The 23,148-nt window shown below is 36.8% G+C and overlaps 1 long non-coding RNA gene across 1 annotated transcript in view; it reads right to left on the reverse strand.

The window, feature by feature from the left end:
* Nucleotides 1-1,693: 1,693 nt before the first annotated feature.
* LOC104654634 overlaps nt 1,694-23,148 on the reverse strand; it is a 65,317-nt gene continuing 43,862 nt past the window's right edge. The window contains exons 2-3 of the long non-coding RNA XR_746870.1: nt 14,525-14,662; nt 1,694-1,919 (exon numbers count right to left, since the gene is read on the reverse strand). This is a non-coding gene — a long non-coding RNA (uncharacterized LOC104654634). The remainder of the gene's footprint in view (nt 1,920-14,524; nt 14,663-23,148) is intronic.

The raw sequence follows: 23,148 nt of genomic DNA on the forward strand, positions 1-23,148 counted from the left end.
GAAAACAAGGGGGAGGGGGGCTGACAGTTGCTGGAGGATGGGTGATAGAAGAGGAAGCTACTAATTCTTTGAAATTTTTAACAGCACAAAACTAGCTTCTAGGCATCTTAATACTAAAAGAAAAAAAAAAGCATGTGTTATCAACCCTAGGCCATTTTTTCCTGTTACCGGAGGTGACCAACATAAAATAAAATTGATGATGTCAGTCAAAACAGCTAAGCACAAAGCTTGGCTTTGTTATCTTAAGTCAGAAGGTATGATAGGCCATGCCATATGGCTCTAATCCGTCCCTATCTCCCATCACCTAACAGGAAACCTTCATGTAGCATGACCTTATTTGGCTGGTTCCAGGTTAGGGCTGCCCAAAGGGGATTTTTCTGTTCCTGCTATATCCAAAGGTTTATGTTGATTTTTTTCTGAGCCCTGCAAACTATAAATCCGACTGATTACTCTGCACTCTTTTGCTTGACTGAGCCTTTACAATCAGACATCCCCGTTAACAATAAGCTCCTAATGAATCAAACATCTATGGCATTAGTTTCACCTAGCTGCCTCTTTCCCATGCACTGTGCTGCTTTGTCAGACCTGGTTTGATGAGAAAAGCTAGTGACACTTGCTGCACCTATTGATAAACAATTCAGTAATGAGGGGCATAACAAAAATTACCTACAACAACCTGATTAAAAATGACAGGCAAAGCTTACTCCTTGCCCTATAGTGAAGGTAACTCTGGCACTGTGGAGGGAAAATAATGAGGTAAAATAAAATTTCCTCCTTTACCACGGAGTTCATTTCTGAATGTGTGTTTATGAAGCGATGAAAAATTTTTTTAGTCATGTTTTACATTCTTTCAGGCTATGTGATTATCAATAATGTTAGAAACTCCTAGAATTCAAGATGCTTCCCTTTCAACTTTCTGAGATGAACTCCCTGCTTTTTCTACTTAAATTTTCTGAATAACCTAACCAATATCGAGATCTTCACTTTCTTTCTCAAATGTGAGTCTAGTCATTGAGGAACTTAACAGTACAAGTACTAATAATTAGTTAAGCGTAGCATGGGGATAAAAAGAAAAATTCTAACACACACACACACATAATTTTTTGAACAAAGTAGAAAAACTTTGTGGACAATATCACCTCCCTAAAAGGAATAACTTAACCTTACCATGGGCATTGAAGTTCTTTTTATTGGGGTCACCCAGAGGACCTTTGCAACCTCGAAACAAGCTTCTACCCAGGGGAGGCCAGGCTCTCATGAAAGCTTGATTCAAAGACAGAAATGTGTGGGTTCTGCAATTGTGTAGCAGCATGCTGGGAGGGTTTCCATCCGTGCACAGATGCACTTGAAAATCAAATATGGACATGAGGAATGTTTTTTGGATATGGAAAATGAGTGCTGATGACATGTTTATATTTCACAGATGGATCCAGTACAGAACCATTTTTTGTAAAGAAACAATATCCACCATTTGCTAATTTTTTTTTTTTTTTTTTGGGGGGGGGGGAGCTACAAAATGGTGGCACAAAAAGTGAATATTCCCATCGTACATACTCCACCTGTTCCTTGGTCTTACAACTGTCTTCCACCTGAATGTAATCATTGACTGTTGTAGTCTTATTTTTTCTCAAATGTTATCCAAAAGGATGTGAAAAAAGAAATACAATACACAAAGGTACTTGGAAGAGCGAAATGATTTGAAATTAATTTACTACATATGAAAAATTGGAAGATGACAAATGCTATTAAGTAACAAATGCCGAATTTAGTCTTGAAAAATGCATTTTCTTATTGGCATATTTTCTCCTTGTATCTGATATCAAATCAATTTTTGAATGTCTTCTATCAAGAGTTTTTCATGTCTTCTTTATTCATTTGGCCCACCATCAGCCAAATACCACTCTTAGCTAGTGGAAACTCTGGAAAATGCAAACACTTCATGTTAGATTAATTCCATTTATTGTCTTATTGTTGATACATTATAATGATAAATATTTCATAGTTACAAATATGAATTAAGATAACATGGAAATGCACAATATATATAAGATATGTATTTATAAGATAATTGAAAACATTTAAGTGCCAAAGAACATTATTAATAACATTGTTTGTAAACTTTGCTTCCTCAACAGAAGATATCAGAATCATCAAATCTTAATTTATTGCCACATCAGTAGCATTAATTTGCCATTTCAGGTGTGAAATATTGACTAAAGTGATCCACTTCAAAGCTACACAGATCAAAAAAAAAAAATAAAGATATGGATGTAAAGTGTGAAAATTAATAGTTTGATTTGTGCAGTATTTAACATATTCTGAACGTATTTTCATACTTGATGAATATTTTTAAGTGTTCCAAATAATATATAACATAGTAACATTAAAATTAATTATTTTCTTCCTATTGATCAAACTAATTTTTCCTGAGGTTTTACCTTTCTTACCATCTGTATTCATTACCTAATGAATTCCACAGCTGACTTTAGTGAATAATATTTTTATTTTAAGAATTAGTCTGAGGTTAAGAATTAAAAATAGAATATGAATCCAGGCAAATGATCAAACAGCCTGAGACTGGATAACAAAATCTTGACAATATACATAAATCAGCATGTTCTTTCGACCCTTCGTTTTCTGGCAGAGTACCAAACATCAATCTGTGGTTCCCGGTTCTATGATCCTAACACCTTGTTATCATCCTGGTACTAACAAAAGCCTGTGTACACCTCTCCAAAGAAACCAAGTCTTGATTTTTATTACTGGATTTTTGACACATATGAATAAGGCCAAAACATTTTATAAATCCTATATTACTTTTTGCCTATATATCAAAAAATAAGTTTTAGTCAAAGCCTTAATGTAGTTTTAGAGTTTCACAGAAAATATTAGTACTCTACTTAAATTAAACTTATTAAATTTTGAAACAGTCAAAAAATGAACATATATCTTTCCAATTATAGTGCTTCTTACATAGTTACGTTGTTAATCATCGTTTTATAAATACATAGAATATAGAGCTGGAAAAATATTAGAGATCATTTGTTTCAATTCTCTTAAGTGTTAGAGAAAGAAGGTCTGAAAGGTAATATTCAAGTTCATATAACAAGAGTGCAGAAATTGCTTTCTGAAGCTTGTTTCGAACATTCTGTTTGAATATTTTGTAATGATTAGTTATAGTGGACTAATTTTATGTTACTAATCACATTCTCTAAGTACTATATCCAATATGATAATAATCATGTTGGGAGAATTTCACACTAAGAGAATAAGTGAATAATAAAAAAAAAAGTTAATCATCTAGATTCTCCCAGCACCTAAGTTGTTGCCTGGATGTAAGGTGTTTGCCTCCTCTTTAAGGTCATTAGACTATTAGTGAATGAGTTAATAATGTGATAATACAACCAGGTCCCTGCTGACAAGCAGAGATTATGTAACTTGTAAAGATGCTGTTGACCAAAGAACAGCTTAAATAAGGGGACTTTCTGGCTCAATTCTATTGCTCTACCTTACAGTATTAACATACTGGCTATTCAACTACATCATTGCTATGACATTATTTACCATCTAAATATTTAAAAACTAGAATTATAGAATCATATGGTATGCTTTCTGAACCAAAACAGATGAAGAAACTCTGCTCTGTGGAGATTAAGTGATTTGCCAAGATCAAACAGGTAGTTAGATATATCTAGAAAGAAGCAGTACAGGATTACAGTATTTATTTAACAAGCAGATTGTGTGTCAAGTCTATAATAACTAACACCAATTTAGCTTATGGAAAAAAATGAGCAGACCCTTTACTTTGGGGGTTAGGCATTATACCATTGCAAGAACAAGAATAGTCACTCTGGAGAAATGATCATTTTATTTGATCAGCAGGTATACAAAAAGACCACACTCCTCTATCAAAGTAAAAGGGTAAATACCAGTTAATACAACTGAATATCATGCTTTTGAAACTTGATTTCCTTTTTAAGCCTTTCCCTGGTTTCTATTTTTATAATCTGTCATATTTATTATTAAAATGTTTGGAGGAAAATATGGTAAGCGTATATAGTATCACAGTTATCTGTAGAATTGAGCTATAGTTTTTTGGAGACGTAGATTGGGGTCAGAAATTTTTACTTAATTTTTATGGAAAAAATTAGCATGTTTATTGTAGAAAAAAATTATAAAGATAAGCAAAAAGTAAGTGGATAGATAAATAGATATATAAACTAAAATCTTGCGTCTCATGATACCATGTTAGTATCTAGCTTTTCAGAGTTTTACCTGTGCAAATATCCACACATAAATATTTTAGCACAAAGATGAGGCTTTGCTATGCAAAGCATCTTTTGATCTGACTTTTGCTCCCTAAGAATGCATTGTGAATTACTTTCCCTGGCAAAAAAAAAAAAAAGATCATCTTTTTTGCCATCAAAGCAGTCCAAGACACCATCATCTCTCACCTCCTCTGTTCGAAAACCGTATTAACTCACTTCTGACCACCTCTCCAGATGACTTTGTGCATTATAGTCAAAATGAGCTATTCAAATGCAACTCGGGTTATGTCATTACCTCTCACCTTCTTAAGACATTTTATTTGTCTATATCAGAATTTCTCCAACCTCAGCACTAATGACACTTTAGACCAGATAGTTCTTCTTCTTCTTCTTCCTCTTTTTTTTTTTTTTTTTTTTTTTTTGAGACAGGGTCTTGCTCTGTTACCCAGGCTGAAATGCAGTGGCGCAATCTTGGCTCACTGCAACCTCCGCCTCACAGGCTAAAGCGATCCTCCCACCTTGGCCTTTCGAGTAGCTGGCAACACAGGCGCACACCACCACGCTGAGCTAATTTTTGTATTTTTGGTAGAGACAGGATTTCGCCATGTTGTGCAGGCTGGTCTCGAACTCCTGGCCTCAAGCGATTCTCTCACCTCGGCACCCCAAAGTTCTGGGATTACAGGCACGAGCCACTGGGCCTGGCATGGACCAAATAATTATGTGTTGTGGAGAGCTGACCTGTGCATTGTAGGATGTTTAGCAGCACCATTAGCCTCTACCTACAAGATGCCAATAGGACCCTCACCAGTTGTGACAATCAAAAATGTCCCCAGACGGTGCTAAATGTCCCCTGGGAGACATAATTACCCCCAGTTGAAAACCACTGGTCTATGCCAATAACCAAAATCCACAGCATGGCACACAGGACCCTGCATGCTAATTTGGCCCCTCCTTGCCTCTCTAGCATCGTCTGACTTGACTCTTCCTCTTGCTCTTTGTCTTCTTCAACCACTCAAGTTCCTTCTAAGTAGTCTAAATGTGTTTGCTCTGTCCTGCACAAGATGTTTGTCCATGCTGTTTCATCTGTCTGATAACATTCTTCATCTATCCATCTCCCCACCTTTTGCCTAGGTGACTTCAATTCATCCTTCAAATTCCATTTGAAGAATTACCTTCTCAGAGCATCTTTTCTGACCTCTTTTAAGAAGTCTTGGACGGACGCGGTGGCTCACGCCTATAATCCCAGCACTTTGGGAGGCCGAGGCGGGTGGATCATGAGGTCAGCAGATCGAGACCATCCTGGTCAACATGGTGAAACCCCGTCTCTACCAAAATACAAAAAAAAGAAAATTACCCAGGCATGGTGGCGCATGCCTGTAGTCCCAGGTACTCAGGAGGCTGAGGCAGAGGAATTGCTTGAACCCAGGAGGCAGAGGTTGCAGTGAGCCGAGATCACATCACTGCACTCCAGCCTGGCAACAAAGCACAGACTCCGTCTCGGAAAAAAAAAAAGTGAATCCTTTGCTATGTGCTTTTATGGAACAATAGGCCTTTCTCTCAGACCTGCTATCTCCTTTTGTTTTAAGTGCACATTCATTAATATGATTATTTCTTTACTATTTCCTTCTCTAGACTCAAAGTTCTATGGACAGGAACCTTGGTATTCCCAACACCTAGCACAGTGGCAGGTGCACAGTAGAAAGCTGAAAAACACTTGTTGAATAAATGGCTGAGCCAGAATCATTATATTTAATGGATGTTATAATTTTAATGAATGTACCATACATGCTCTTACCATTCTGAGATTGGGGTAGATTTTGAAAGCTGATGAGCTAAGTAAGAAAGTTTCAGTAATACCTTTCAGGAAAGGCAAGTCTTTGAGAGTTTTGGGGAGAGGTGTGATGAACCAAAACTTACGTTTAAAAACATCCATCTAACCATGCAAGTGAAAGGAAGTGGAAGCAGAGAGTTCAGTCAGAAAACCATTTAAGTCATCCAGTTATACTGTAAAAATAAATTAGGATGGGTGGTGTTGGTGGAACTGAAAAGAAAGAGACAATTATAACAGAAATTGTGAAATAATTACTGGAACCTACTCCTGTGTAGGACTTAGGGGGAAATGGACTAAGGTAAAACAACCCAGAGACAAAATATTCACTCTGTGCTTCTGACTCTGCCACTGATCATTCAAATAAGGAAGAGCGGGATAACTTCTCTACATCAAAGTCAATCTTGACTTGCAAAATAGTCAAAAGGGCAACAAAAAATCATTTATAAAGCTTGAAGGTCATGAAAGAGTCCACTATTATTTTCTCCATATGCTCTTTGTTTTGTTTTTTTTTTTTTTGGTTTTGTTGTTTTTGTTTGTTTTGAATCACCCAGGTTGGAGTGCAGTGGCACAACCAGGGCTCACTAAAGCTTCAACCTCGGGAGTTCAAGCCATCCTCCCACCTCGGCCTCCCAAACTGCTGGGGTTACGGTAGGTGTGTGCCACCACACCTGGCCTCAATATGCTTCTAAATGGAAGAGCCAATACCCCCAAATAATATCATCCTTACTTGACAGAGTTGAAGCAATTTTCCTGAGCCTCATGTTTAAAGGTGAGAAGGGATGGCTGTCTCACATGTATGTCAGGCTATATCCTAAGGCCTCACTGGTATTAGAATAGTAGCTGATGGGGATCTATAACACTTCTATCCCTAATTTCTGATAGTAGTTCCAAGCCTGCCAACAGTTACAGGTGATATATGTTTAAGAAGAAAATATGTTTCTCCTAGCAACAAAAGGGTGTGGCTTCATCAGACTCTGTCCTTTTTGATCCAAAAAACAAAAAGAGTTCTGGTTCAAATGGTGTTTAGCATTAATATAAAGAAGAGAATGCTTCCCTCAGTGAAAGTTAAAAGCCACAAAAGTCTGCCTAATGAAGATATTGAATATTTCTTAGTTCACGTATGCATGTTTACAACTTAAGATAATTGAATTTTTATAATTTTTATATAATTTTAGGTTATAAATTTTTATGTAATTTAAGATTATAAATTTTATTATTTTTATATAATTTAAGCTTATACACAGACCAAGGCATTGACTATTAAATATGATTTCAGGCATTTTGAGAGAAAATGCCCTAGACTTTTTCTAAGTTTGATCAGAGAAATATTCTGAATGGAGTCTCTTTCCACTGTTAGCATTAGATATGTAAAGGTGTATGTGAGTCTTAATTTTTCCAGCAGGATCAGTTGTGTAATTTATATTTATTCTCATCTTAGCTGCACTAATTTATAAATACTAATCCTAATTAAGATCCATACATAGTAACTGGTATATAAATAAAGATATAACAATTGTATTATTTTCTATTGTTTACATTTTAAATTATTCATTAGGATTCAGCTAATCAAAATAATTTCATCTGTAGGCAAAGACAAATTTGGTTCACTTGCACAACCAACTAAAAAAAATCCTCTGAGTAGAATTTTAGCATTATAGACATGTTAAGATTTTTTTAGTTCAATCGAATCTGCCTAAAAGTATTTTCCCATCCAGCATGTTGAATTGCAGACCATCAGAGCTCTCGTTTACTATCTTGTAATGCAACAAACAAAACCTACTTTTGTTTGTTACTGGTTCCTATTGGTGACCCTGAAAAGATGTGTGACTTTGTTATTTCTCACTGGTGGTATCAATTCTTCTAGTGACAATTACATAGGGCTGCTATAGTTTCTGCTTTCACTCTTAAGGGGATAACTAGTTAGTAGAGTTGCCTATGAAACCCAACAGTAACCCATAAGGCACAAGTAGAAATTGCATATGCTCATCTTTCTTTATTATTCAAAACTAACAACCTCATGAAGGTTTCAGAAAATGTCATAGAGTCAGACCTCTAACATCATGGCAGTTTGAAGAGAATAGTGGTTCCATCAATAAAATGTCAGGGAAGATTTGCATGGTGAACCTCTGACTCTACTTCAAGGGATGCAATTAGATAAATATGTTAGATTTAGAGAATTGATCTAAAAATGTAGCTGCAGTCAGTTCATAAGGACTTCATAATTTTAATATTTATGAAATACATTAATTTTGTCAAAATAGGGAGAATCAGACAGGAAGAGCTGTCATGGGTCCTCACTTTGCCAAGCTAAATCATAAAGAAGGGTTACTAACTCTGCCACTGTTTTCCAGGTGGAGCCCAGATCTTCTTTTGACTACTGGGTAGCCTCTCCCTGGCTCCACAGAAGTTCATGTTTACTACATTTGACCTCTGCACCCAGCACTCCCAGACCTCTCTAAGTGTGTGCCTATTGTAACATCAGATGGAATCTTTCTGCCTCCCTTTGCTCCCAATAGTTTTAAATTAGCTGAAGTTAACATATTTAATTGAGAGCCACATTATAACATTGTTCTAAACACTCTGTCTTAAATTACATGAGGCACTACTGGGATTTTAAATTTTCAAGTCACAGATCATCTTGAAAGAGGTTACAGTCAATTGTTTAATAAAGTGAATCACTGAAACTTTCAGCTCATTGAGGTCATTTTAAGCTATATCCTATGATACTCCAGTTAGTTCATTCAGTGTATATTTATCAAGTCCTACCACGTGTAAGGCATCGTGAACCAGAACAGACATAGCTTTATGGAGTTCCAGGTCTCATGATGGAACCAATACTTCAGAATTTGTGTTCAATTATAAGCAGATATGAAGATCTTTTTTTAAAAAATAGTTTGCTTTATTTGATACAAGCTCTCTCATCCCAACCTTCTACTCAATCATCTCTTTAGTCATGCATATTAGTATTTGATAAAGAAACTCATTTCTAACATCTTTATATGGTGGAATTTATGACGTCATGGTTAAAACAATGGTCTTTCATGTCAGATACGTCAGAAAGCAATGCTGCTTCTGCCACTTCCTAGCTTTGTGGTTGGAAAAAATCACTTAATCACTCTGAACCTCAGTTTTTTCATCTGTAAGGTAGAAATACTCATTTTATTTTTTCGGTGACATCATGAGGATAAAATGAAACAATCTGCATGGAACCTTTAGCATATTTTCTTACATCTAGAGGGCATTCAATAATAGCTTTTAGTGTAAAGAGGAGAGTTTGGGTGAGGAAAATGTGCATGATACATTTGGTAACCAATATGACTTAGCAGTACCAGTAGATACAGTGGCAGAACTCTCTTCCACTGATAAGGGGGAAAAAAGTAAATCTTGATGGAACCACAGGAAGCAAAATATCTAGATCCAGAGCAAGGAGAGAACTGTGGTGCTGGGGAGAAAAGAGCATCAGGAGTATCTTAGCTGGGGTTCCACTAAAAGCAGAGCCTGAAACAAGGAATAAGATGCATGTTAGTTTTCCCTAGAAATAAGAGGGAGGGAATAGTGGGAATAAGGAGGGGTTGGAGGAAAAGCCAAATAATGTTCCTAAAGGGTACCTAAGATTCCTTCCATGGAAAATAGGACCTCTGAGAATGCCTAGTGCTTCTCAGAATTGCCTGTTCAAAAGATCGGTGGCTGGAATACTTATCACACAGATTGCCCTGGCAGGTGTTAGTTCCCCCTATATTTCCATGCTAGGCCTGAGGAATCATGAAGCAGGCTCCTGCAGCTCTGGAGAAGGCTCTGAGGCGGAAATTGGGACGATTCACAGTGTTCTGGAGGTGGGACCGCCCTGGCCCACCCTAGGTTTCCTAGGAACTGTTCTCTAAAGCTATAGTGAAATCAGAAGGGGGCATGAGGCTCCAAACTTCTCTTCTACAAAGAGTCCTTCTGATAAGCCATGGAAAGCATCAGAAAGTGAAAAATGGTACTAGCAAAAGTGAATGCTTTCCCCAAAGATAAATCAGATATTTGGTTTTCTGGTAGCTTTGGCGCTTTGGCTTAGTTTCTAGATTATTATTAATCTAGCCACTAGATTATTGTAACCAAAGTCAAATGAAACAAAATAAAAGTGCAAGGACATAGAATCTTTCCCCTCCCAGAAGTTCTTACCAGGGTTAGAATCACAAGGATTTTAAACTTGGTTACCTATAAAGTCACAATACTGCCACAAAAAAAGATGTAGCTTCGCTAACATAATATATCACTGCATCATTCAATTCTCTACACCTATAATCACCGAACACTCTAGTCAAAGCCTAATCGATGTAAGCTAGACTCTTCCATCTTCTCTAATGTCTCTATGTTAGTCAGGCTGACGTCACAGTATACTGAAAATGACAAGTCACAACTTACCCTAGGAACATGATACAGGAAATTAAACTCAGCGTTAAGGAGCTAAAAAGCTTTTGGTTTCTATTTGAAGGGGGCAAGTTGGTTGGCCTATCTAGTCTGACAGTAAAAGGTAAAATCATTTTAAAATAATAATTTCTGAGTAATTCAGTTACATATTCAATGCATGGCTGTAATTTCTATCCAACCAAAGTACTACCTAAGGTTGCCAGATGAAATACAAACATTGCATGGGACATGCTTATCCTTAAAAAATATTCATTAGTTATTAGAAATTCAGATTTAACCAGGCATTCTTTATTTTTGTTTACTAAATCTGGCAACCCTAGTGCCACCTCAAACAAGAACAGAGAAAGAACTGCTCACTGAAACAGACCCTAAGTGTTTTGGAATGATGTCCCATATGTTTTAGGACTTTCCAGTAGCAGCAATATTAATAAATTGATATCTGAATTAACCATAATGGTCTATATATTGTTTTCTTAGGCATGTTTTTAAAAACTTTTCAAAGCATTTCAATAATTTATTTTGTCACAACATGGCCATTTGTATCTTGAAAAAATATTGTGATGGTAAGAGGAAAATCCCATTTCAAATCATTTCAAATGAACTTTCAAAAGACTCTCATTTACTTCAGTCAAGTAAGCATATCTTAAAATGTTTTCATATTATTCACTTATTCTCTTATAAATAAAATGGTAATCAACTTGTAAGTCCCAGAACCGTCCTGCAAAATTCTTTGATAAAAGAAACATCCAAAAAACACATGGAGAGTCACATCATTTTAGTTGCAAGATTCTTGTTCCAGCTCACCTTCCAAAACAATTTCAATCAAGTAGAAATGCTCTGACAGTCCTCACTTAGAATAGCAAATAATCCCTGCCTTTTCATTCATTCACTCATTACCTCTCTAAAAAGAGAATGTGCAGTTACCAGAATTTTATACAATTAGTGCTCCAAGAGTGTTTTAAATGCAAACCTATAAGAGGAAAGTAAAAACAAATCAAAGTTAATTGTGACTGGCTGGAACAAAATGCTTAAATCAATAGAAGGATGGCTCATCTGCTCATCATTTACCCATTACCTGGGAGACGAACATCTCCTGCTGTGCTTGATTTTTGATACAGATTTACCATTGCCTGTGTTCTACAGACGCACGCTAAGGAAACCCAGACCTTATTTGGCTCCCTCTCTCATTATCTTCTTTGCACTTAATAACCTTACTCATTCTTATTTTATTATTGCTTGTGTGCTCTTCTTTGCAAGGTAGGCCTAAACACACACTCAAAATTAGAGTTTTAAAACCTTTTAAAGAAGCTAAGGACCTTACTACAAAGCAGTCAGAGAAGGCACCAAAATCTATGAATTGCTGTCTTCCCTCAACTAATCATAACCTGATTATTATGATTTTTCAGAAACCCCCCAAAATAGAATACAACTTCTTTCACAAAGCATTCCTTGGGGAAAAAAATGTTCATTAAAATATTAAGATAGTAGAATCAAATGAAGAGAAATAAAAGCCCTCTTATTTGGAAATATAAGGTAGTAAATTATTTACTGAAAGGGCGGCCTTTACACCCAGACACAGTTTCCAGGTGACAGACCTTGGGGAAGAGTGATGGGCAGATACCTCCTCAGAGTTGGAGCAGACTCTGGCTTTTGAAGGCCACGAATACTCTTCACTCTTATCGATAAAGACAAACTCATCTTGAGACCTATGCTGCCTCTCTGCAAATGCCCTTTACCATAGCCAAGTACCAAACAAATGGAATGTTTGTATACTTAATGGAAATTAAGTATACACCAAATTTAGGTATCTCTGCACAAGATGATTGTGTTGATACATTACTTTTTTCAGACGATTGTACAAGTGAAAATCTTGTAGCTATATCCTAGTAGTAGTGGTAGTACGGATGATTTCCAGGGAAAAAAGATGTAAAAGATCTTTGAAATAAATTCTAATTTTTCTCATTCTATTTGACAATTAAACAGATGATGTGTAACTACTACCACCGTATATTTACTGGTAATTACCTTCTGTTAGCTTTCTAGCTATGTTTTTTACTTGTACACATGGATTAGCTAATATAAGAACAAAGAGATGACCACATGTGAATAGTAAATGGACTAATGCTATATTACATTTTTAGCCAAGTACACCCAAATAGGCCAACCGGTCACTTGAAAGTTAGAAATATGGTTCCCATTTTTAACACTGGAGTATAAATATAAATGAAAAAACCTAGGAACACATTGATACAACAGAGGAAAACAATAGCATAGTTCAAAGGATGGAAATTTTGATGGTGTACAGAAGGAAAAAGAATAAGGAAACATCTAATAAAAGTGATAGTCAGCTTTAGCCTTTCAATTGACTATTGGCTTATATTCCACCACCACTCCTCAGTGTGACCATTTTACTTGTTTATTTATAGGACAAGACATTCATAACCAATAACAGGGTTGTAATGATAGTAAATGTAGGATTTATGATGCATTAAAAAAAAAAAAAACCACACCTTTAACCAACACTAAAAAGCCACCAAGGATTGGGGTGGAGGGTAGTCACCTAGCTCACAGTTTTATTTAGTGACGGTTCCACTTTTTCACTCACTGCCTGCAAATCAGCATTTTTAGTGGACAAAGGACTCAGCAGCGGCCTTATGATTGCTTCTTTTCAAATGGTAATGGCTATCCTAACTCCTCTGCCAGGTTTTTCTTACCAGAGCACAAATTGCAGTTTACAAGGCTCTGAGGGGGAAAAAAATCTTAGCTGAATATCTTTTTTTTTATTCGACAAACTGACATGTAAATTACCCTTTAAGTGCTCCACTCTAGGGCTCTGATCATCTCCTAATTGTCACAGTCAATTGTAGCCAACAGTCTCTTCAATCCCAAGCGCTTTGACAACAAGCACAAGGATCAAAGCAGAATCAGCTCCCTGCAATATCCTTCTGTTTAGGATGCTACAAAACGCCCGCAAAAGAAAGGTGTAAGGGCATTGCTGTAGAGGAAACTGAGAGTAGCAAGTATTACAATAGTCATTTTCGTCATCTCTGAAATTATGCTGTATAAGCTGCCATGATCTTTAATCACATGTGTAGAACAAATACACAAACCTCCCGGGCAATTAATATGTTCTTAAGATTATACCAATAATCGAGCTTTACAAACAACACGGTCTCCATGGCTTAGGAAAACTATAACACCGTTATTGGATAGCAATCATTTCATAGCAGCTTGAATATCAAAAACTATTGTCAAACATACTCCATATCTCAGCATAAATTCTAAAGCACAGTTTTGATTACTTGGTTTGGTGTCAGGATTCACTGCTTCTTCAAACTAGCCCATTGCAAATTCTAAAGTTTCTTAAAAATTAACCTAGAAATGTCCAACTGGAAATGTGGCACCAAATCAATTAAAAATGTGACACAAAAACTAATTTCAGAAGAATAGATCTTTTTTTTTTTTTTCTTACTAGAGGTAACTCTGTCTTACTGCTTTACTGGAAACAAACTTAGTAAAAGTCATCACATGATCTACAAACATAATCCCTAAATAAGACGTAACTATCAGGATCATTACTTTATAAAATATATCAATTCTTTCTAAGGTAGTTATCACATATCACTAACTTTTTAAAAAGAATACTAATGTTTTTTCAAAAGATATATAATTTAATCCTATCAATTATAACAATATAATAATTCAGTAGAGAGAAATATCTGATAACAAATCTGATAACAAATCTACTTTAAAAATAGCCTAAGAGTTGTCAGAAAAATGACAAATGGAAAGAAATCAAAGACGTATTTGATACTCGCCTTACAGCTTGTCTTGTTGTACCCAGGTATTATGCACATACAGCATGTAAGGTCACACATTGATTGACAGCCCTCCTATGCTAAAGAAAAGAACTGAAAAAAGAGGCAGCACGTGGCAAATACCTCAGGTTCCTTTCTCAGCTAGTTCACTCAAATCCCCCTGTAGGGGTTTCCAATCCTCCCCTCAATTTCACCTTGAATTCTCTGGTTTGATTGAAGAGCTTCACAGAAGGGTCTATTACAGATTGAGGAATGATCCATTTCACATCCGAAGCTCCAAAGAGCTACTTGTGAGGAATCTTTGAGTGCATTTATCTCACATGTGAAGCTTTCTGCAAAATCAATATGGGTATTTTTCAGTTTGACAAGTCAACATGAAATATCACATAATAATAGAAAAACAGAGTTGTACATTTAAACACAGCCAATACAGTTATCTATGACAAAGCTTATAGTTATTACTCATGGATATTCTTGAATATGTCTACTCTAAATTCATCCTGATGGCTGAGCTAAAGAGCATAGAAAGTGTAACTGACTGGCCATCATATTTCTGGCTGTTATGTCCTAATTAATCCAGGTTTTGTGGTGAGGGCAGAGAATGGGCAGGAATCATGGCCTTTGCTTCTAATGTGAGATTAATATGATAAGTGGAAGAAAGTAACCAAAGTTGAAAAAAGAAAGAAAGAAATAGAACAAAGGAGAATTATTTTAAATAATTCACAGTTAACTAATTGGCGAAACTGGGTAAAATGATCACCCAAAGAATGACAACCATGTCTCAAATCCCCACCACAACTGAGGCAAGTACTAGCAGAATAACTGACATATTTGTGAGTAAGTGACGTATTTGTGTTGGGGTCTGACAATCTTTGGGTGAATTCCAAGTTTATTTTACCATCTGCATAAGCTTGAGGAACATGATTTCTCATCTCCAAATCTCTGTTTTTTCATTTTGAAATGGGATTAATCATAAGATTTTATCTTGTACGCTTTCATGAGAGTTAAACAAGATGCTGCATAAAGCACCTGGCACATAGAGAATGTTTCACTGTTGGTAATTATTGATGAAATTATTATAGTTTCATTGAACCCATTCACCACATCCCTAGGGCTCTAACCTAGTGCCACTTCTACTGTCCCCTGGGACCTTTCTACATTGTTTGGTGTTCCCAACTGGTAGATGACAATTCTGGTCAGAGTGTGCTCACTGAATTAGCTCTGGTCCTCATAGAAGAGTGCAGTGCTTGTCTTAAAAACAATCTTCCTCCAGCCAGGAAGGCTGTCCTCATCAACCACATGGGAGAAAACCAGATGGGAACGTGAAAAGGAAATAGAACTCAGGCGTAGAGTCCAAATCAGCTGATCAATCCAGGCAATCAGTGAGGTGAGAGATGGAGAGAAATGTCACATATGGTTTTTCTTCATATGGCAGTATGTTACAATTAATAATGGAGTTATCTCTATATACCCCACGATAGGAAAGACCTTAAAAACAAACAAAATAAACAACCCTCAGGAGAAACCCAGATCTAGTTAAATAGATCACAGTAATTATTTATTCCTCTCTCACATCTTTCGCAACCTATCATTATGCAATACCTGATTATCTGTGCTTTGGTCAACTAATTTGTAAAATACTTGAAATATATTTTAAAATGTTTTTTAATTAAAAAATTTTGATTTTAGGTTAACTCTCCCCACTACTCAGAATAAATCCAGAGTAGACAAAACATGTGAGTTCAGAGTCATAAAAATTCATGTTAAAAACAAAATAAGAAAGAACATCAGGCCAGGCGCGGTGGCTCATGCCTGTAATCCTAACACTTTGGGAGACTAAGACGGGCAGATCACCTGAGGTCAGGAGTTCAAGACCAGCCCGACCAATATGGTGAAACCCTGTCTCTACTAAAAATACCAAAATTAGCCGGGCATGGTGGCACATGTCTGTAATCCCAGCTACTTGCAAGGCTGAGGCAGGAGAATTGCTTGAACCCAGGAGGCAGAGGTTGTAGTGAGCTAAGATCGTGTTATTGCACTCCAGCCTGTGCAACAAGAGTGAAACTATGTTTAAAAAAAAAAAAAAGGAAAAGAAAAGGAAAAACATCATTATAAAGCACAACTGAAGTTTAAAAACTCATATCCTATATTCTAAACTCAAATAAGTATAAATGACTTTGTGTTTAATTAATTCAAACAATATATATCAAGAAATTAATATATGCAATACTGTCAATTTTTTAGCTACCCTACTGTTCTCCATTATTAAAATTAAGCTACAGCTTTCATTCCAAAGACAAATTAAAATATTTTCTTATATGCTGATATAGAATTACAGGTACAAATCGAAATAATTTCCTACTTAAAAAGGGTCATTTCTTTAAAATTGTATTTATTTGATTTGGATTCAAAATACATCTTTACTAAGGAAACAAATTTATAAATAATCATTAAGTTCCCAGATTGACACATAAAAACATGTTTAATGTAAACTATCTGAAACACACTAGTAATACCAAGTCTTGAGCAACTCTAGGTTATAAGGTCTATAAATAAATTTAACCATGTGAAAGCTTAGGGAGTATCATCGGGCACTAAGTTTACAAATTTGGGGACATACCAGGCAAGAGATCAGACAGAAGGATGGATCAGTTATGAGTTCAGGTGATCACCATTCTTATCACCACCACCATGTCAACATCATCATCATTATCATACCATATTTCACCCAACATATTAGTACAGCATAGCTATTAAAATGATAATGGTAGGTAGCCAATAAGATGACATCTCATCATCTTGTATTTTTAAGTGGGTAGAAATGAAGTGTACCAGGATGTCAGAAACTTACTATACTCTCTCTGGCACATAAATATCTTCCATGACTTTGATATTTCCCAATCAGGACCCTGAGCATTTTTAATGTACTTTCATTTAAGCAAATAAAGCTTCTAAAATATCAGTCCACGTTTCAACATCTCCTACTTTTAGATTTTGCCTTGTACTATGGCAAGCCAGACTCCTTAAGCACAGCTTTGGAAGGTCTAGGAAAGAAACTAGCTTAGGACCCATATAACATGTTCCTTAGCATTCTGGTAGTACCACAATATCAAGGTGAATATTTGCCTTAAAAAAAACTCTCGGTGGAAAATAATTTTACAACTTTTCTCAATTATGTATTTCAAAGTTTATCCTCCTTCAGTATCAGGATTTTCTGCCTTATCCCATTTCTGGTTTTGATTTTAATTATAAACCTTACTACTCAAAACTGTCAGTAATATCTGTCTTTCAGGTACTTCAAGTGTGCCAGTAATAAGCCTCATAAAGTTCAACTAATAAAAATGCTGACTATGGGCACTCATTCCTGCCACTTGTCCATACATTTCAAGTAAGTACACACTATCCCTATGGTTTGCAATCTAAATGGTTTGCCAACCTAAATGGCCTCTGTCCTCATCATGTTGTATCACAAAACATATGCATGCCCTCACTTTAAATGGAACTAAGCAGAGGCTGGGAAAGAGGAAGAAATAGGGAGTTATTGTCTAATTTTTGGAGTTTCAGTTTTGCAGGATGAAAAGGTTCTGGAGAACCTTTTGCACGGCAATATGCATATACTCAACACCACCAAAATATATACTCAAAAAATGGTAAAGATGGTAAATTTTGTGTTTTTAACCACAATTTTTTAAATAAAAAACTAATAATGTAGTCAAAGTGCTTTAAAAAATCTCATATCCTGTTTTTTAAGTGTTAGGCAACCAGGATCCTATATCTCATCCCTAATTACTTTCCCATAAAAATGTTGCCTGGGAAATTGTCTCTAGAGTTTTCAGTTCCAAATGAACTAATATATGACTTGACATAGGATAAGTTGCACATGAAAATACAGGTCAGGCTGGGCGCAGTGGCTCACGCCTGTAATCCCAGTACTTTGGGAGGCCGAGGTGGGGGGTCACGAGGTCAAGAGATCGAGACCATTCTGGCCAACATGGCGAAACCCCATCTCTACTAAAAATACAGAAATTAGCTGGGCGTGGTGGCTCCTGCCCGTAGTCCCAGCTACTAGGGAGGCTGAGGCAGGAGAATCACTTGAACCCGGGATGCGGAGGTGCAGTGAGCAGAGATTGTGCCATTGCACTCCAGCCTGGTGACAGAGCGAGACTCCATCTCAAAAAAAAGAAAGAAAGAGAGAGAGAGAGAAAGAGAGAAAGAGAGAGAAGGAAGGAAGGAAGGAAGGAAGGAAGGAAGGAAGGAAGGAAGGAAGGAAGGAAGGAAGGAAGGAAGGAAGGAAGGAAGGAAGGAAGGAAGGAAAGGAAGGAAGGAAGAGAGGGAGGGAGGGAGGGAGGAAGGAAGGAAGGAAGGAAGGAAGGAAGGAAGGAAGGAAGGAAGGAAGGAAGGAAGGGAAAAGAAAAAAAGAAAATACAGGTCAAAACTAAGAAAATTAATCAGACTCCGATTATACAATTTCACTTCTCTTCTGAAAGATTCGAAGAGTGAAGGACAAGAAAACCACCACTCCCAGGTGCTCTGTTGTAAGGCTGCAAGTACCATACACTGTTACCATTTAGAAACTCAAAATTTCACTGACTCTTCAGAGGACCAAGCAAAAGTTGAAGCTCATTGAGACAAAAATACTTGAGCTCAAACCAAACTAGTTTTCAGTGGTTTCTCCATTTTTTTTAACAGAAGTTTCACAGTACCTTACCGCTCATTTTCTTTAGGTTTGCTGATTTTTTGTCTTTAATATTTTTACCCAATTGATTTTTTTTACAGTTTTTTTAAAAAGTTATATTGTAAAATAAAGACTTTTCAAGATTCAGGGTCATAATGCTTTTTTTTTTTTTAAACAAGCTGATCTAATTTATATTTGTCCCACACAAAGTTAGGACACAGAAGCTTCAAAAGAAGCAGACAAAATGGGACCACAGTAGCTTATGGAAACTAGTGTCTTTATAATCCTGCTTCACATACACAGAATGAAATCAATCAACAGCAAAAGCACATAGTTCCTTTTTCATGTAAGATCCCAGGGATAGAATGATAGGATAAAAGCTAACAGGCATGGTGCACTGATTCAAAAATTCATTATAATTTTTTTCTGCATTCCCACTTCACTTCAATCATTCTGTGACCTAATCATTTGCTTTTTAACATTTATTCTTACAGTCTACATAGCTTATTAGATTAGGGGTAGCAGAACCTTGAGGGCTGGTGTGAATTTGAGTTTTGTAATAATACTAATAGTTTTAATAATAAGTTACTTCTGACAACATCTCTCAGGCAATTATATCATTTCCTTAGAACAATCATGTGAGTTTAGTATCTATATCTCTCTGAGATACGAGGAAATTAAATAACTTGGCCAAAATTGCACACTAAAAAAATGCCATGCTCTTAACCACGAAGCTTTCTTGCATCTTGATGAATTGCCGTTAAGTATAGCTTAATGTCAATGTAGATTATTTTTCCACCTCATCCATTAAAAACTCTTCTTTACTTATCTTCTTGATAATTGAGCTCCCTCTCACTTTTGGGATATTCTATTGCCCAATAGTTTCTGGATAGAAACGATATCTTGGACACAGTCACTTGTTTTGATTGACTCTATGATTGAACTAAATACGGTCATTAACCAACATGGTCATTGACTGCCAGCAGCAGCTCCCTTTGTTCCACTGCTACCTCACGGGCACCAGTGTATGATTCACTTTTATGGAGTGTGTGATAATCAAGCAACGAGCTTACAGACCATTTACTACATGTAGCAATATCACAAAGGCATGTATTTTGAAATTTCCTTGAAGTCAAGACTATCATCACTAGCAATTTAGGGTATTCCAGAAGACACTAATACCCACTGCAAATGCCACAATCAACACCTGTGAAGAACATACAGACTAGCACAATGGACCTTTCCATTTCCCTGCCTCAGACCTTCCTTTCTCTTTTTTCACACCTTTCTATGCCCAGGTGGGTGTATTTGTGCCTTTCCTAATGAATACAGAGTGGGGACACACTCACAACAGGTTATTGGGGGCTAGTCTTAGAATCCAAGAATAGTGGAGCTAGAACCCTGAAAACTCTCTAGACTATGCCATAAAATTAGATATGACAAAAATGTGGTCCAAAGAGGTCCAATGGTTTGCCCAAGGGCATAAGCCAACAAGTGAAAAAGTGAAGACTTTAAACTCCAAGCACAGTGCATTTCTGCTTATAAGACTGTCTTCAACAAAAATCCAAATAATTTACTACTTTACATAATTTCATGTAATCTTCACAACCTTCACATAAGATAAAGATTATTACTCTTCCTACAAATGAAACAGATTAAATAATTTAGTAAAATTCACATGGTTAGAAAGTGTCAGTAGCAGAGATCTGCTGTTAACACCTTACTTTCAATGAAAAGGGGAAAGGAAGGGAAGGAAAGGAAAAGGAAGGGAAGGGGAGGGGTAGGAAGAGGAGAAAAGGGGAGGGAAGGGGAGGGGAGGAGAGCTAATCCAGAAAGGATTATGACACTAGACAGTGAGACAGTGATGGACTGATTTTGAGACTAGAGAAGAGGAGGTTGTGAAATTAAGGCCCAGGGAATTTATTTTAAAAACTAAAATAAAATTGTTATATAAATACACTGGTCTTTAACTTTATTTCTTTATAACCTCTTTTTTTCCCCAAAAGAGTTTAAGTAGTTTTTTTTTTTAATGCGTCCAATACAATAAAATAAAATAAACTTAAAGTAGGTAAATAAAATGATTCCAGGAGAAAATGCAGTGATGTAAAAGAGACAAAATTCTTGCAAGGAAGCTTGATACACTTGCCAGAGGTAGGCTATAAATTTGAATCCGAGCTTTCAGACAGGCTACATGAAGAGGGAAACATGATCCATTATAAGAACTGCAGCATCCCTAAAACAAAGAACAAGCCGTTTGTCCAGGAGAGACATCATTATTCCTGGTTATGAGACCATAGAGAAATTTGTCCTTGCGCCCCTCCTTGAGAAGGCACAGTAGAAAGCAGAGGACAGAGGCTTCAACAATATTGTTACAGCACACGGAACAACACATTGTGTACGGCTGTTTATTTTACCATTCATTAGCGCAACAGCCTTGCACTGGGGCAGAATTCAGCAATGGCAGTTCTTTGAGGACAGCATGCTAGTTGTCTCCAGGAAAGGGAAGGAAGAGAACTGTGTTGAATGGTAAGGATGCTGAAACAACACAGACACAGTGTGGAAGTCCTGCACAAACACAACACTAAGCTAACCTCCTTAACACCTTCGCTAGAACACCACCAACCCATCTCAGTTTATGAGTCTTTGAGCCTCTTTCCACTTACTTTGTCCAATCCTGTTTGGGTTCACTCTTCCTAACCTCCCCTGGTGCCAAGGAGGAACAGATCAAAACCAGTAGCCCCTGCACCAAACCCAAGTCTCAAATTGACCTGAGGAAAGTGATGAAGTGGGCAGAGTAGGCAAGGTGAGGCCAGGAGAGCCGTTTCAACAACAATGTGCTCAAAGATGGTGACAGTGCAGTATGTCAGATAGGGGCTCCACCACTCAAACTCAGCAGAGAGCCCCAGTGACCACAAGCAAACTTCTGCTACAAGCTTTTACACTCATTCACTTACTCACTCATTTACTCAGTCCATAAATACTTATTAGTAAGTATTATGGTTACATGCTGGGGATACACAGGTAGACAAGACACAAGTGGTCCTTTCCTAATGGAGTCTCTACCTGAAGACATTCTTAATTGAGACAACTCAAGGAGGTAGAAGAGAGCTGGAGAAGTAATTAAGCATTAAGGAGATCCCGCCTTTTTTTTTTTTTTTTTTTTTTTTTAATGGAGTCTCGTCCTGTCACCCAGGCTGGAGTGCAGTGGTGCAATCTCGGCGCACTGCAACCTCCACCTCCCCGGTTCAAGCAACTCTCCTACCTCAGCGTCCCGAGTAGCTGGGACTACAGGCACCCACCACCATGCCCAGCTAAGTTTTTGTATTTTTAGTAGAGATGGGTTGTTACAGTGTTAGCCAGGATGGTCTCGATCTCCTGACCTCATGATCCACCCGCCTTGGCCTCCCAAAGTGCTGGGATTACAGAAGTGAGCCACTGCGCCCGGCCGATCCTGCCATTTTTTCATAAAAGGCCATAGGAAAGTTTATCTGGAAACTGAGAGAGCAGCCCTTCTTTAGACATTAACTAAAGACCGTGACCTTGCTCTTCATTTCAACAGTCCATGCCTTCCAATTGCCTCATCTATCAAGAAGGAAACTAATACCTACAACAAATACTTCATAGTGTTTTATGACAGCAAGAATAAGAGTAAGATGTGAAAGCTAAAAACATTCTAGAAGTATTATCTCCAAAAATTGTGCATATTGATAAAATGGACCTTAAAGTTATTATACATAATAATTGTACCTGAGTGTCTGTCACAGTTAGAAGCATGTTAAAAATACAAGATAATGAAATAAAAATGAGCAATTTATTCTATCTAAATACTATACAACTGTATTAATTAATAACATTTAATGTCTTGCATGGAAGGACTCACCAAATTACAAATATAGTCCTTCTAGAATATTAAAACCATAATTAAGTGTAGGCTGAAATAGAACCACCAGTGAACCTTTACCTGTTGATGTACAAACAATGTGATTATGTATAAGGAATAAAATACAATTTAAAATAGTCATTTCACATCATCAAGCAAAGTTCAGAACATGCTAAGAAATAACTGTTCCAGAAAGGGTTGTGCCTTCTTCACCTGCAATTTATTTAACTGAAACGAATTATCATCTCCCTTCCCCAACTCAC

This window comes from Rhinopithecus roxellana, chromosome 14, assembly GCF_007565055.1.
Source record: "Rhinopithecus roxellana isolate Shanxi Qingling chromosome 14, ASM756505v1, whole genome shotgun sequence".
Classification (NCBI taxonomy): domain Eukaryota; kingdom Metazoa; phylum Chordata; class Mammalia; order Primates; family Cercopithecidae; genus Rhinopithecus; species Rhinopithecus roxellana.